Source organism: Myodes glareolus, chromosome 17, assembly GCF_982192425.1.
Source record: "Myodes glareolus chromosome 17, mMyoGla1.1, whole genome shotgun sequence".
NCBI lineage: Eukaryota > Metazoa > Chordata > Mammalia > Rodentia > Cricetidae > Myodes > Myodes glareolus.
Window position 1 is genome coordinate 32,009,840 of NC_142042.1, and position 16,395 is coordinate 32,026,234.

General features: G+C 40.0%; 1 protein-coding gene across 2 annotated transcripts in view; it reads left to right on the forward strand.

Moving 5' to 3' along the window:
* Window positions 1–12,953: 12,953 nt before the first annotated feature.
* The window catches only part of Ugt8 (UDP glycosyltransferase 8), a 61,548-nt gene continuing 58,106 nt past the window's right edge, over window positions 12,954–16,395 (forward strand). The window contains exon 1 of one of the 2 annotated variants that reach the window (XM_048456940.3): window positions 12,954–13,112. The gene's annotated coding sequence lies outside the window, so the exon portion shown is untranslated. Of the gene's footprint in view, window positions 13,190–16,395 lie in introns of both variants that reach the window. The other variant, XM_048456941.3, reaches the window with a different exon arrangement.

Consider the following 16,395-nt stretch of genomic DNA (forward strand, 5'->3'; position numbering starts at 1 on the left):
AGCCTATGGGTGCCAGAGAGTGGAATCAGAGAGTGGAATGTGGTGGTTTGAAAGAAAATGGCTCCCTTAAGCAGTAGAAAGGGAATAGCACTATTAGAAGATGTGACTTGTTGGAGTCTGTGTGGCCTTGTTGGAGGAAGTGTATCACTACGGTGGCAGGCTTTGAGGTCTCATATGCTCAAGCTACACCAAGTGTGGCACACAAACTCATTATGCTGCCTGCAGATCAAGATGTATCATTATCAGCTCCTTCCTTAGCAGCATGTCTGCCTGTGTGCACACTGCCATGTCGCACCATGGTGACAATGGAATAAACATCTCAAACTGTAAACCACCGCAATTAAATGTTGTCCTTTATAAGAGTTGGTGTGGTCATGGTGTCTCTTCACAGCGATAGAAACCCTAAGACAGACTTCTTTACAGGTTACTTATTTTCCAACCTTTACACAACAGAATCTTGATTCTCTTTGCTGTGATAGGCCAAGTAATGGGATGGATTTCGACTGATGAAAGCACATGGTGACAAAATCTTTCCTCTAGTTTATTGACTGGTCTCATTTTCTCATTTGGTTACAAAAAACTAAAAATCCAGTCACCATTTTTGCAAGCTTTAAGGCTGAGTTATTGCTACACATTTAGTAAAAGTAAGAAGTGAAATTCTGGGGCTCATTTCATAGAATTACCTGCTCTGGTGTTTTAGTCTGTTTAATGGGAACATATTAAATGAAAGATTTCTTAACAAAACATGAAAGATGTTTGGTATGATGGTTACTTTTGTCTGCCTGATACAGTGCCGAATCACCTCGAAAGACTCTTAATGAAGGCTCGTCAGAATCCAGTTAAAACTGTAGATGTCACTGTTGGGGGTTGTCTTAATAACATCAAGGCATGTGAGAAGACTCAAGCCTAGAGTTGATAGCACCATCACCAAGCATTGTGAAACATAACTGTTTAAGTGTAGGGAGAATGGCAAGTATTAAGGACATCTTTGGAAATAAACTCATTCTTCCTCTCATATTGATTGTGGGTGTGAGCTGCTGCTTCAAGCTCTTGCCTCGACTTCCGTGTTATGGTGAACTAAAGCTGGGGCTGTATGTAATATCAGCCTTTCTCCCTTAAAGTTGCTTTTGTCATGGTGTTTTACCACGGCAGCAGTAAAGGAAGCTAGTAAAGCCGGTAGGAGTTTTGCGGAGCTGGATTCCTTTTGAGTAGTGGCGATTCACTTCTAAAGTGTGAGGAAAGTCAGAGAACAGGAAATGCTGAAAGGGAGAGTAGGGAATGAAGAGAAAGGCAGAAATCATCTCTCTCCTTTAATTATGGATTCTTCTCATTAACATGATAAGAAGTGCATAAATGCTGGCATGGTCCACAGCAGTATGTCAGCATCAAACCTCAATGTTATTTCATACCAACGGAGGCATATTTTGTAACCCATATAGAATATTATTTTGGGTTTCCTCTTCATTTTACAGGCTTTAAAATTAAACCTTTATTGACCTCCACCTGCAACACACTGTTCCTATGACGAAGTTAAACCTACCAGGTCCAAATTAAAGTTAGACGAAGACACTTCAGACTTTTATAATCACAACTTACACTAATAAATTATCATTTATTCTCCCTAAGAATTATTAGAACAAACTGAACATTTATAATCTGAGTGCCTCAATTATCTTCTTTATTACATAAAAAATGATTGTGAAATTTAGTTGATGGTTAAATATGTATTGAGAGCTTCTATTTTTAATAGTTCAAAAGTTTTAAATAGTTTGAAGCTTACAGAAAATCTGAGAAAGCACTACAGAAACTTCTTAACAGGTGCCAGACCCACCGCCTTTTATTATTTAAGTTATGTGGGAGGAATGCTGATTAATCACTATTAATTTATTATTTAAACTAAAAACCTAACCTATTCAGATTCTCTTTTTTACCTTTAATCCAACATCCTTTTTACTTATAGGAACCATCCAAGGCCAAGTAATTAGCCATCACGTCTCCTCTGTACTGTGAAAGTTCCTTATAATTTATTTTTGATGACCTTGACATATTTGAGGAGCAGCATGGTATCTCCCAGAGCATCCATACGTTGGGTGGGATTTGTTGCTTTTTCTATGATTATACTAGATTATAAGAGAATTGTAGAGAGCCATGTGATGCCAAGCCTTAAAGGTGGCACTGGTTTCTGCCTTCCACCTTTCCAACTGGTGAGTGCTCTCAGCTGTGAACAACTCCATATATGGCTAATGTTAAGAATCTGGCTTGCTTCTGCATTTCTGAACATATCTGCATTTCTCACGTGGCTTGCTGGGGTTGGCTACCCAGAGGTTATTTAAACTGTGGGCTGACTCTGCCCAGTATGCGAGGGCGAGAGGGTGAGAAGATTGCTCAAAGGTCATGAGGAAAACCACAGTAAGAAGAGTCTGGTGTTATGTCTTCCTTGCTGGCGAGGTTGAAAGTGACAGAGGATGAGTTGCCGGGCTGTGATGGCGTACTCCTTTTATCCTGGGAGGCAGAGGCAGGCAGATCTCTGTGAGTTCAAGGCCAGCCTGGTCTATAACAGTTAGTTCCAAGACAGGCTCCAAAGCTACAGAGAAACCCTGTCTGAAAAAATCGAAAAAAAGGGAAGTGTATGTGTGTGTGTGTATCTTTCTATTTCTATTTATGTATTTATGAATACACTCATATACATACATGTATATACATACACACATACAGAGAGGGGGGAGGAAGGGAAGGGGGAGAAAAAGGACAGATTATTTCTTTTTAAATATGTGTTTCTATATTTTTTTCTAATTTAGTGGTCATGGCATGGCTCCCAAGTAATTGAACACTTTTCAAATTCCCTCAGATATTATTGATAGCATCTAAATGCCAGTTAACCTCTGAGGAGCTAGTCCTTCAATTCTGGAAAGCTCCTAGGTACTTTTAAACAAAAATATTGATATTTTTCATTAAAATATAGTTATATCATTTCTCTTTCCCTCTCTTGAATCTCTCTCATGTTTACCCCTGATATTAATGGCCTCTTTTTCTTTAATTATTATTGCTACATACATGTGTGTATTTATAATTATGCAAATACAACCTGATGAGACTGTTTAACTCACTTGGTACTGGATAACCAGTTAGGTAGCTTTCTCCTGGGCAAGATCCATTCACTCTCTCTCTCAGCAGCCATTAATGAGCTTGGTTTTGAATATGTTTCCTTTTACCTTTAGTTGAAGACAATGATGCTTGTGGCATCCAATATTCAGGGTAGAATGATTATATCTCTGGTATGTTACTGGGTCTGCATCTGATCACCTGGCATTCAAACATTGATGGTACCTTCCTGCCTACCTAGTTTCATACGCTTATCCTTCCCCTGAACCAAAGGTTTTTTTTGTTTGTTTGGTTTTTTTTTCCAGCATGTGGTTCCATAAACGGATGGTCACAGGTTTGCTAATGATCAGCCACGTTCTGGTTTCCAAATATGCTGACAGCAACTTGCACTGGCAATTTCATGAGTCCCCCTGGAGTCTAAGCAGACCTTATTTCGCAGTGGAGACACTGGAGTCATGCCTCTTACCAATGATGCTCAAGTCATCCTTGTGTCTGAGCATGGGACAGGAGAAGGAAATAACCCACTGTTGTACTTCTTTTGGTATTTCATCCTTCCTTTTCTTCTGGAACTCCAGAGGCTTATACCAATGATTTGATGTATTCTTTGGTCTTTTAATTTTTATGTACACTTAAGTGTTTGTTCTGTTATGAATTTTTTAGAACCATCTTCAAAGTTATTCTTTTTCACAACTGGGCAGAATTTGCTTCATACAATGGATTTCTTAAAAATGTCTATTTTATGTTCAAAAATTTTTTGTGAGAGAAATTGCTTTCAAATTCTTATGACTTTTAGGGGTCGATGGGAACTCACTGTTCAACAATGCTAAGGCAGTAGCCCATTCCTGGCAGTGTTTTGTTTTGTTTTTGCTTTTTTATTATTAGCCTTTGATCTAGTTGGGATATTGCTGCCTCGTTATAGGATAAATCCACTTAAATTCTTTTTAGCTATTGGTCCATAAATAATTTAGAAAGCTTCTACAGCAGTATGTTTCTATGCCTTTTAAAAAGTGATTTCATTGTTAGTTATCCCTGCTCCTCATAGTCTGTCTTCTACCCTGCCCTCCCATCTCTCACCTCATCGAATTTTCCTGTCACATTTTCCCCTTTTTCCCTGTCTTATTTACTTTTCTACTGCCATGACAAAACACTATGGCCAAGGCAACTTAAAAAAAGAAATCATTTCATTGTGTTTCATGACTTTAGATGGTTAGCATACATGACCATCGTGACGGGGAGCACGGCAGCAGACAGGCAGACTTGTTCCTGGAACAGCAACTGAGAGTTTCCATCTGACCCACAAGCTCAAAACAGCAAGTGCGAACTCAGAAAGGCATGAAGTTTTGGAATTTCAAAGCCCATACCCCAGTGACATACCTCCCCCGCAAAGGCCATACCTCCTAATACTTCCCAAATAGTTTCACCAAGTGGGGACTGGGCGTTCAAATATATGAGGTTGGGGGCACATCCTATCTTCCTTAAATTCCTACTCTCCATGGACTCTTCAGAATTTTCTGATCTCTGTGATCATTTCAAATAGAAAACTGTATATAAAAAAAATCAAAGCTAAAATCCACAAATAAGAGAAAGCATACAGGATTTGTCTTTCAAATTTGGGATACCCCATTCAGAATTACTTTTCCAGGTACTTCCATTTTTATGTGAATTTTCAAAGTTAATTTTTTTTCTTAATAGCTGAATAGTTTTCCATTGTGTAAATATTGCTTACCACATTTTCATTATACAGTCATCAGTCTATGGATATCTAGGCTGTTTGTGTTTCCTAGCTCTTGTGAATAGAGCATCAGTAAACACAGATGAGCAGGTATCTCCATAGTAGGATAAGGAGTCCTTTGGGTATATACTCAAGAGAGCTATAGCTGGATCATGTGGCAGTTACGGTTCTAGCTTTATAAGGAAACTCCATGCTGGTTTCAAGTGGAAGCTCCAGTTTATAGTTTCACCAGCAGTGAGTAAGTGTTTCTCTTTCCCCATATTCACTCTAGCAGTTGGCATCATCTGGGTCTTTTGTTTTTATATTTTTTTTATCATAGTCATTGTGGCTATGCTTGAGTCATATGACACAGATAAATCACACTGTTACTCCACTGGAACCTTCACCATGTCTGGCTAGATTTTGTTGTGCTGGAACACTGGCAAAGAGAATTAATCATCCGTCTTATCCTATTGTGAACCGTGAAAGCTGTAATGACAACCAACCGGGCAAGACCTGTTACTGGTTTAACAGTGAAAAAAGTGGCATGGGAGTAACCAACTACTTTCTACCCCAAGCACTGAAACCCATTCTTGGGCACATTATTGAGGCCAACAACTTGTGTCTAGATTGGTCAAAGGCACAACAGGAGAACCTACCTACTATACCTTTGCTAAATAGGTATGGTATTAAATCAACTTCTAATGATGGATTATACCCATAATCATAAGTAATATAAGGTATCCTAGAGGTCATGCCTTTAATACAGAGGAAGGGAAAGTGTGTGATTCAGCTTGCAGGATGAATTAGGCAAAGCACAGGAACCTATAACCTGTACATACAGTACAGCAGCAGAAACAAGAGAGAAAACCAACTCGCAAAGACATCCTCTGATCTCTCCTCGACCACCACACACATGCATGCAGACACACACGTGAGCATTCCACAGTTTCTCAATCTTTTCACCTTGACCATTCGTGGGTCTCTGTGTCAATTGCCATTGACTGCAAAAAGAAGCTTCTCTGATGAGAGTCGAGAGATGCACTGAGAGGTATAATAATGTCATTAGGAGTTGGTTTACTACTATACACATTTAGGAATATATTCTCTAGTCTGATAGCTATTTAAGGGATTTATCTATACTTTCATAACACACCATATTCATCCAGGAGACCTGCAGATCATTATTATACAGAGGAAGATGTCCACTCTTGGTTCCCAAGAACACTATACTCTTAGATTGGCCTTTGTTGCATGCCATATCACCCATCATGGGGAGCAAGCAATCACTAGAGCATGGAGGCATACCACCCCATACCACATGAGGAAAGAAGCCATGTTAGGATGTACTCTATGGTACAGACCAGCTTGACTGCATATCTCATCATCTGTCACATGGATCATGCCACCGTACTTCTCCATTTCATCTTTGATTCTCTTGGGTCCTGTGTGAGTGCCAATGGTGTTATGTTACTTTTCCTGGGGAGGAATGACCAAATATTTATTTGCCGTAGATAGGACATCAATAACAACTCAAAGAAATGATTTTACCCAAGTCTATTTTAGATAACCAATAAGCTTATTGGAGTATGGAAAGCTCCAATACATTCGCACTGCCAAAAGTCCAGCCCAGAATGTTTGATAACTCATAATATTTGCATCTCTGGAGCTATTGCTCAATATGTAGGCAGCATTCCATTTTTTTCCCCAACGGGCTTCCTCCTCTCTCCATGATTTTCAGAACCTCCTGGAAAGCTTCCTCACTTATTTTCCCTGTGTGTAGTGACTAAGAGAAAAAGTTTGGCTTTCACACAAAGGGTGAGAATTGGACTAAACAGGAACTTCAGGAATTGGGGATTACGGGTCCTCATTAGACCCAAGATATACCTGCATGCAGCTCTCAAGAGTATAGCCTTTGGTCTCAGCTCTGTAGCTCTCTACTAAGTCTAGTTTATAAAAATGTTTATCGGGCTTTAAATTTTTCTTTGTCTTATATTTCTTTTTATAGTTTATCAGTTAACCCATGGCTCAGAACTACCTAAGTTGGTTGGGTTAGGCACAAGTTATGAACCCTCAAGTATGTTTCATATTAGGAAATTATTTAACAAAATTGTATAGAAAAGGTGATCTGGTAGAAAGGATTATTTTGGTGTGTTAGGATAAGGAATTTGTAAGCACAAGCAAAGATCTCTTTCATTTGGATATTGAATTGGTTGAAAGCGATCAGTATCTGGCTTATTCAAGAATCTCAAATTCTAATTTTATACTGAAAACATCCACATGACTGACTCTGGTTCCCTCACCTTACAGAGGTATACAACTGAGAGACTTTTCTTGCTGGACATGCCTTGCTTTCTGTACTGAACACTCCTTTAGACAGTTCATTTGCTACAGTGTAGTTCTTTATGATGAAAATTAAGGAAGGCAGGGGAGGAAGGCAAGGCAATAGCATTATTCAACACAAGGTTCCAATTGTAATGTAAAGGTAATGTAAAGTATATACTAGTAAAACAATGCTACTCTTTGAGTATTAAGGATAAGACCTGAATTTTATTGTTTTTCACTTGTACAGTAGTCCATATGCTTTGTAGACTTTGGAAGGGTCAAGGTTAAGACTGACACTATAAAAAAAGTAATCACACTTTGAACGTAGCTGGCAATGAAGGCTGACTGAGAAGCCAAGGACAATGGCACTGGGTTTTGATTCTACTGCATGAACTGACTTTGTGGGAACCTGGTTTGGATGCTCACCTTTATAGACCTGTTATTAAGTTATTAAGTTATTAAGGAGGCGGGGAGGACCTTGGACTTCCCATGGGACAGGGAAGAGAGGGAGGGGGAGGTGGGGAGAGCAAGGGAAAAGGGAGATGGCGAAGAGGTGGAAATTTTTAATAAATAAATTAATTAATTAAAAAAAACAAGTTTTACTTGGGAGAAAAAGTCTAACCTAATAAAGAGACATTTAAGTTACAGGCTTTTAAGAAACTTAAATCAAAGGGCAGAGATTATTGCTTATACTAAGCTTCTAGAAAAAAATACTTTTCATTTTTTTTTCCTTTCCTTTCCTTTCCTTTTCTATTTTCTTTGTTGTTGCGACAGTGTCTCTTTACATAGCCCTGACTGTCCTGGAACTCATTATGTAGACCTGTCTAGTCTTGAACTCACAAAGATTTTCCTGCTTCTGCCTTCTGAGTACAGGAATTAAAAGTCCTTGTCCTTTAATGTCCAGTTTCTTTACTACTTTCTTCAAAGCAAAACAATTTGTTCTTGATATAAAAAGACTGAAGGATATATCTTGGAAAGAATCATGGAGTCTGAAGCTTTCTTATGAGGAAGAGTAATACTGTCTCAATATGAGTAAGGACATCATCTGGTAAATTAACATTTAAGAAGCAAGCATTTACTGATGCATGTCATTACAGAAAAATATGAAGAAAACGTCACAAAACTTTGACATTTTAACTATGCTTCTTGAATCTAGAAGCTGCTGTGGATGGATCAAGTCAAGCAGCCATTAGCAAAAGTTAAAGCACATGATGATCACAATCGTATGTCTGCTGATTGCTGGTTGGAACTATTTGACATTGCCTGAGGCTTACAATAAATTCAAGTCTTTATAATAAGCATTAGTACAACGTTTTAATACATTAGAAAACTCCTTATCGCCTGAAGGCATCACAGGTTAAGTATAATAAGTTCTGTAATAATAAGCAGTGTCCATAAAGTGGGTAGGAATGATCCTGAGGTCACTTACTGAATTGAGACTTAGCTCTGATGTCCTGTGGGAAGGCTGTTCTAGCCTCTATAAAACTGTGGCAATAATCATCGTCAGAGGCTCTTTATAGCCTGTAAAATAATCCAGTGCAGAGGGCTTTCCAGGTCTGAAGTTCATCAACAATAATGTAAGACAAGTTTGATGTTACCATGTATTTCCTATAACTGACTAAATCTGGTTTATCACAAAATTTTAGAAATTATTTTAAAATAATCATCTATTGTGCTAGATCAAGAATCAGAGTTTTGTTCATCGTATTTTCTAATAATAAAAATAACTCTGAGCATGATTATTGACTTAAACATATTGACTCAACTGAAGTCTCCATTTTGTTACTTTGTTAGTGAACTTGGTTAGTTGTTAGTCTACAACCTCTCTACTTTATTTTCAACAAGGACAGTAATGGTATGTTCCTCCAGGATTTTTATGAGAAGTAAATGAACTATTTTGCCTGAAACACACTATTAAGGATTTAAAATAAACAACATAACATTTCATGATTATTTTAATTTCAATGATCATTATTATTACTGATTATACCTAGTGATTCAAAGTAGAAGCCACAACTTTCATAATTATAATTAGATTTTTAAATGATTATTATTAACATCAAGCGAGACTTAATAAATCTTTGTCGACATCTGGGCCCTGTTCTCCAAGTCTTCAAACATTGGAAGGAATGAAGATGAGAGGTACTTTATGAAGTTTACAATGTATGTGAAGCTGTAGTTATGCTCCCAGACAATATATTAAAACATTTGAGATTATTAATAAGGGGTGTTGGAACATACAGCCACCCATACTTCTTCCCACAAGCTTATTAAGTCATATGGCGTTTGCTATGGAATGCCTAGAACTCACATGGATTTTTGAGGGCAGTTTTTCCTTCTCTAGTATCATTTTCAAGAGATCTTTATTTAAATTTCATTACCCTCTTATGACATCTCTTCTTAAAATGTTAAATATCATATATGGATCTAGACGTACACGCACCACTGTCTACTTTTTGGGTTTTTTAAAGTAAATTTGTCTGTGTTATTTCTACTGGAAAACAGGAAACGAGTGATTTTATTTGAGAATACCAGCAGAATCAGTGACACCCTATGGATAATAATGGATGAGTTTAATAAAGGAGAAAAGCAGTAACTAGATCAGTCATTCTATTCCTTCTAGTAAAAAAATGTCCTCTATTCTCGTTTTATTCCTCGTTCACAACAGTTCAACCATCAAGTGTTTGTGAAGCCTTAGACATCCTTACCAGGTTCTAACCTCCTCTGTATCACTTCCATGCTTTTGTTGTACCCAAGGGATAAACATGTAATTTGATCTTCCCACTCTGAGTTCTTCTTGGCCAGAGGATTGGGCTGTGCTCACACCTGAAGCAGGACTGTCCTCAATCCTGCACCCATGAGCACTCAATTGTGCACAGGGAGCAAAATGGTGAAAAGCACAATGGAGAAAACAACAGGTTTTAATTTTGAGATATAAAAGGTAACCTTTTATTTTTAATACTAAGCATTTTAAAGTCATAGGCTAGCATGTTTGTCAAGGAAGAACTACCAATAAGCTTTTTATTCTCACTCAAAATACTCTTCAGTTCTTGAAAAACTTTCTCCATTCTTTCCTTGAAACAAATAGAATCTCTTCCAAGACCCCTTATAACAAGTCTTACACAAGTTCATTTCTCTCTCCTGCCTTTGTCTTTATGATATGCCTCCTACTTAATTAATTTGAATAATGTATACTTATCTACTCATATTTTCTTAAATGTTTGTAAGCTACTTCTCTCTATAAATAAGGACAGGATTCATAGAATACCTTGCTATACAATATCATAGACCTTTAAGGAGATAAAATGTATACAGTTCTTACCAAACTTTCCACAAGTTGGTAGGTTAACAAATACTAGATAAGTAAAGATTGTCTTAAATAATGCAGTGAGTAAAAAGGAAGTAACAGTGGCATGAGCTATACGAAAAGAGAGGAGCTCAGAGTTATTAATGAACCCAAAAGAACATGCTTTGTCTCTAATGTGCTGCTTCCAAGAATTAAAAAAATCATTAAATTTGATTTCAATAACTTTATGAAATAGATATTGTCACAATAATTTTAAAGATTCATTTTACATATATATTATATTCTTACTGCTGAGTCCTCTCTCCAGCACCACACCATATCTATTTCATGGATAAAGAAATCAAGGCACACAGAAATTGGTAACACAGTTAACAAATAACAAAACTCAGTTCATAGTAGTTGTGTGAGGAAGTTAATAGTTAATGTTTACCAGCTAAGTTGTTATTTCTCACAAGTATTGATATTTTCCAGTGAAATCATTTGGGTCCAAGAGTCTCCAGAATTATAAGAAGCATTTTAAATTAAGTTGTATGAACTAATGAATGTGGTATGCGATAATACTGAGATAATTTTATTTTGCTTTGGCTGAAACTTCCTTCACAGATATTTTATCTAATGCAACAGTCTGTAACCTGAACACTATGGACACTTCCTGTTAATTTGAATAGGAACTTCGAGGACGGACTAAACATAACACTATGCACCCTTCTTTGAAGGGAAGTAGTAAATGCCATTCATTTTATCCAATCATCCTGTCAATAATGTTAAGAGACAATGGCAAGAGTATTTTAAAATGAAGTGAGTGAGGCTTACTTTTATAATTTCCTTTATTGCTTTAAAGTACACAAACATAATTCAACTCTGACTTATGCAAAGGCATAGTAAACTTAAATTTTGTAATGTCCTTAGTGCTGGCCTGTGACAAATGTGGCAAACAACAGCCAGATCACAGATACAAAATTCAAGGGTAATATTCAGTATGGATTTTTTTTAACATCTGTAAAGTTTGACAGACATTTTAGAGTACTAGTTCTTATATAATTTTATTAAGCATATGGATGTGACACCAATTATAGAAAAGATGTAAAACCACAATTATTTATTAAATTTCTAAAGTCAACTTTTTTACCAAGAATTTATGTACACTTTATTAGGACAATTGCTTGTGTCTGGAGCATGATTTTTGATAAAATAAAGCTTTTGAGTAAAATGCTTATATTCTCTATTGAGTATCTGTTATGTTTGATACTTGTTTCCAATTTTTCTAGTGCAATTTAAATAAATAAATAAATGCACAGCATATTATTCTCCTTAGGTCAAGTAGAAAGATTTGTTACTTACAAAGAAGAAAGGAGCATTATCTCCTTTGAAAGAGGTATTTGAAAATTCCATTAGAACAAAGCTTCGGACTTAGGACCTTTGGACACTCTGGTTGTTTAATAGAGTACTAATAAGAACAATGAATAATTGACTTTTCCTATATCATTACATAAATTTTCACTTTTTTTTTTGAGGGCAAAGTCCCAAACCTGAATCTCAAGTTGGAGAAAGGAGAGAGCATTAATGGCATCCTGTTTTCATCTCTGAACATTTAAACACAACATTTGTCAGCATTTTAGGGTCTGGAATTTATGTTCGACCTGATTTTCGCTTTTCAGAAAGTTAGACCACATTCTGTTCAGTTCAGTTCATTTACATATACGCGTATACGCACACATGTATGGCATCATGTGTGTGCTGTAGAAGGGATGACCTAACAGGTTACAAATTATTGCAAGCAAACCTTTCCAAGATTTTCTGAAGCCAGCAGCCTGCCATTGACACTTAAAGGGCTTGGCCTCCAGTGTCTGGGGCACCAGAGGACACCCGCTCCTTGGGAAATGTTGCTTCCTGACCTGGAAGCCAACTTGGCAGCCACGCGGCTAGCAAACACTTTCAGTCAGAATAAGGAAGCCGGACCCAACCAGGCAAAACTTTAAAAGGCTCTTTCATGTGAAGCCCCAGTTGGCTTTTTCCAGGAGGCCCGCGCCTCGCTGCGCGCTCTCCCCGTGTGCGCACGCGTGCGCTCAGACCCACCGCTGGCCTTCCAAAGCGACTCCCTCAGGGTCGCCAACAGGAAGCCGACAGCCGGCGCCCCTCAGGCCTCGCTCCTCTTCAGCGCCTGAGGGGGGGGGGGGGTGCAAAAAAAAAAAAAAAAAAGGCGGGCGGACGAGGCGCAGCCGGGCGCAGGCGCGCGTCGAGAGGAGCCCTTGCGGCAGGTGCAGCTCGGCAGCTTCTCAGGTCGCCGCCGTCGAGGCGCGTGCGCAGCGGGGTCCTGCCCGAGGCGGGCGCGAGGCCAGCAGGTTTGAGTGGCGGCCCCGGGGGCGCGCAGGCGTGGGCGCGCGGGCCCGAGCGCGCTCAGTGCTCACTTAGCGGCGCGCCGGCCTGGTGGAGGAGGGGGGGGGGGGAGAGAAGGGGGGAGGAAGGCGGGGCGCGCGGGGCTCAGCCGAGGAGCAGGCGCGCTGCGGCCCCGAGGGAGGGCACGGTGGAGCATCGCCTGGCCCAGAGCGGCCGTCTTAAGCCGGCGGGCGCGCTGCAGCCTCCCCTCTTCAGGGCCAGAGACGGAAGGCGACCGTCCCTCGGCGGCACAGGCGCTCTCCAACTCCCGCGCCACAGCGAAAGGACGCGGTAAGCGGCGCCGGCGGGAGTGGGGGCGCGGGAAAGGAAGGCTTGGGATCGCGGAGTTGGTCGCTGTACCCCCCGAGGTGAGTGAGTGACGGCCCCCACTGCCTGAAGTGGCCGGCCCGGGGGGCTGTGGAGAGCTCGGTCTTGGTCCCTCTGAGGTGTCCCCGCGGCGGCCCGCGCCTGTGCAGACGCCAAGACCTTGCGCTTGACCGGGACGGGAGGGTCGCCTGCAGTCACCGCCCCGGACTCTCTGGCCCGCCGGGTCCCCGCTGAAGGTGCGCGAGGGGGTGCCTTGGGGAAGGGACGCTCCCCGGCACCGCGCACACGCGCGGGACCTTTCGGTGACCGCAGCGGTGGACAGACACCGCACGGTCGCGCGTGGCCCCCTGAAAGGCGGACAGGGGCGCAGGGCCGGATCAGAAGGTGAGAGAACCGCGGGAGGGTGAGAGGGAGGGCGAGAGGGCGAGCATGAAGGGGTCGCCTGCTGTTGAGGAGCGGAGCGGCGAGGCCCCGAATGGGTGCTGCGGGGTGGCAAGAGGAGAGCGCATCGCCAAGCGCTCGCGGATGCAGTGCGTCCGGGCAAAAGGACGCCTGGAGGTGTCTCCAGGCAGAACCTGATCTGTGGGCTCCCAGGTTTGAGGGGTTATAAAGTTGGGGACTGAGAACTTGTCACTCGGCAACACTTAGGGACAGGATCTCGCTGCTGTGCCTGTGCTGGTACGGTCCTCAGCATCTTTTAGAGTTCTGAAGGACGTGAGGGGACGGAGACAGAAAAGTGCTCCAAGCTCAGAAAATGAAGGGCTGTGGAAACTCCGAGTTGGGGGAGGGACTATCACAAGGGAAGAAAGGGGTGACTTTATTCATTCTCACCTTATCTGGAAAGCCACAACCATTGCGATACAGTCAGGACTAGTCACAGGGGCTTCTGTTTCACATGATTGCCCTCTGAAAAGGTTCACAGAAAAGCCCTAAGGTTTTTGGTCATCTTAGGCTGTCATTTTGTACAACTGTTTGTTTATATTTTTTTCTTCAAAAATTAATGACAGGAATGTGTGGCAGCTTGGCTGGGTGCCAAATATGCAGTTACTTCTAACTCTTGGATGTAGGCTTCCATAACCCGTGTGCCCAGACCCCCCCCCCCCCACCAAAAAAAAAGCAAAAAGAAAAAGAGAAAAACCAACCGTTTGTTTAAAAAAAGCTAGAAAGTCTTCCTTAATCATTCTAATAGAATTACAAGTTACACATTGTCCTAGTTTTTTTTTTAATTAACTGAAAAAAAAATCATACACTTAAGTATATGATAAGGAAAAACAGAACTTTGTGTTAATCAAATTAAATGTGAGTCTGCTGTTTATCTTTTCCAGAAGAAACTATCTCTTGGTAGCTTGAGGTCTTGCTCGGACCACGTCTGTTCAGCCTCTCTTACCTCTTCTAGACAGTGTTAGAGAGAAGGGCCGATTTACCTGCCACCAGTATGATTAAGTGCACATCTGGTGTTGTCTAATCTAGAGCTAAGGGAGCATTTTTAAACTAGGAGGCAGCAATGTCGACATTTAGAACAACAGCTCAGCTTTGTTTAGAGCAACTGAACCATACTACTGCCCATAATTCTGCTTTTACCTACCGTGAGTTCTGAGCTGAGTCTAAACTCCACTTTTGTGTCTACACTGATACTTAGAACACCTGTTATAGTAAACAAGTCTAATACATACCTTTCATGAAGCAATTTTGTGAGATATGTTTTTTGAAGAGTTGTTTGATAGTTAACGTTTCTATTAATTTAAACGGGGATATCAAGTTCCCCCCTGTGAGCAGTCCTGAGTTGAGTTATCATTTACATATTGCTGTAAAACTTACCCTCCATTCTCAGACTCTGTTTCAAAATAATTTATGAATTTGTATCTCAAACAATCCAGGTTTCTTGATTAATTAATTTTCAATTTCCAGATAATACCTGAAAATTTCCAAGGCACACAAACAATTGCTACTTTTGCCTGCTTATACAATAGGCATTATACTGACAACACATTATACTGGTTGGTGCTGATATTCATAGATATTTTCTGGGCAGTTCACCCATATTAATCACCAAAACTTCAAATTAGCTAGCCATTAAGATAAAGAGTTTGTAAACCTTCAGATGTTATTGGATACGCTATTAATTTTATTTTATTATTTTTGTGATGTCTGGATTATAAGTATGACCCTATCAAGGATTCACCAGTGCCATTTGTTGCAGAGTAGAGTACTATTTTTGTTTATAGTTCCTGGTCCATCTGCCTGCTGAGCTGAAGTGTTAGAATGGAGACAGAGGTACCATTCTTCTTTCTATGCTTTGTCTGGGTCCCCTTTCTGTTATCAGCTATCATTTTCTGCTGTCAGGCTGGGAGCGGGTCCTGATGCTGTATTATCTGTTGTCCTTTTTTTTTAATTGCCAAGTACAAAGCATGTAGATTTTGTGACAGATAATAATTGTTCATGTGCTTTTTGGTGTGCTATGGGCTGAATGCTTCAGATTCTCAGAAAAGTGACTTGTATACGCGAGGTTTTAATATGTTTATATGCAGAAAATTTTGTATGAGAGATCCTTAGAAGTGTCTTCACTTTAGACAATTTGACTTTTTTTTTTTTAAATTCGAAACAGCCCCTTTAAAAATGTTTACTTTTTTATGTGGAATTGGGTTATTTTTCTTTTGGAATATGTTTTATGTATCTCTTTCTGCCAGTGAAACTCATTAACCTGGTATAGTCCCCTATTCTGGAAGCTAAGTAAAAGTGTAATTTGATAATCCTGCTAACCATACTGGGTGCTTGTTCAATTATTTAAATGTTACTTTGCATATCTGCCTAAGGAGGAGCTACATAATCAAATCAGTTTGAAAAAAAGTCTTTTAGTTTTGAAAACTGTGTTAGCCATTGGTTCTTAGGGTGAAGCATTTCATGAACATATATTACTTCCTTTAACAAGTATTTATTAAGAGCATACCAGTTGCCAGTCTCTGTGCGCTGAGATTATGCAAACAATTCTAACTGAGGTAGTTTCTGTGTCTAAGAAAGAGGGGGATCTAGTGCTGTATGATTTAGAGCTGTAGGAACATTTTTTAAAAAAATTATGGGGAAGCACAGTGTCTTGACATTTGAACAACTGCTAGATTTGGTACACTAGACCATGTTTTACACATATGAGACAAAATATGAAACGAATATTAGTCATCTAGAAGAGTGCTATCCTTTAAGTGCTGTGTAGGACTGTGGTCAGAGTGCCTGAGGAGGGATTTGAGAATGG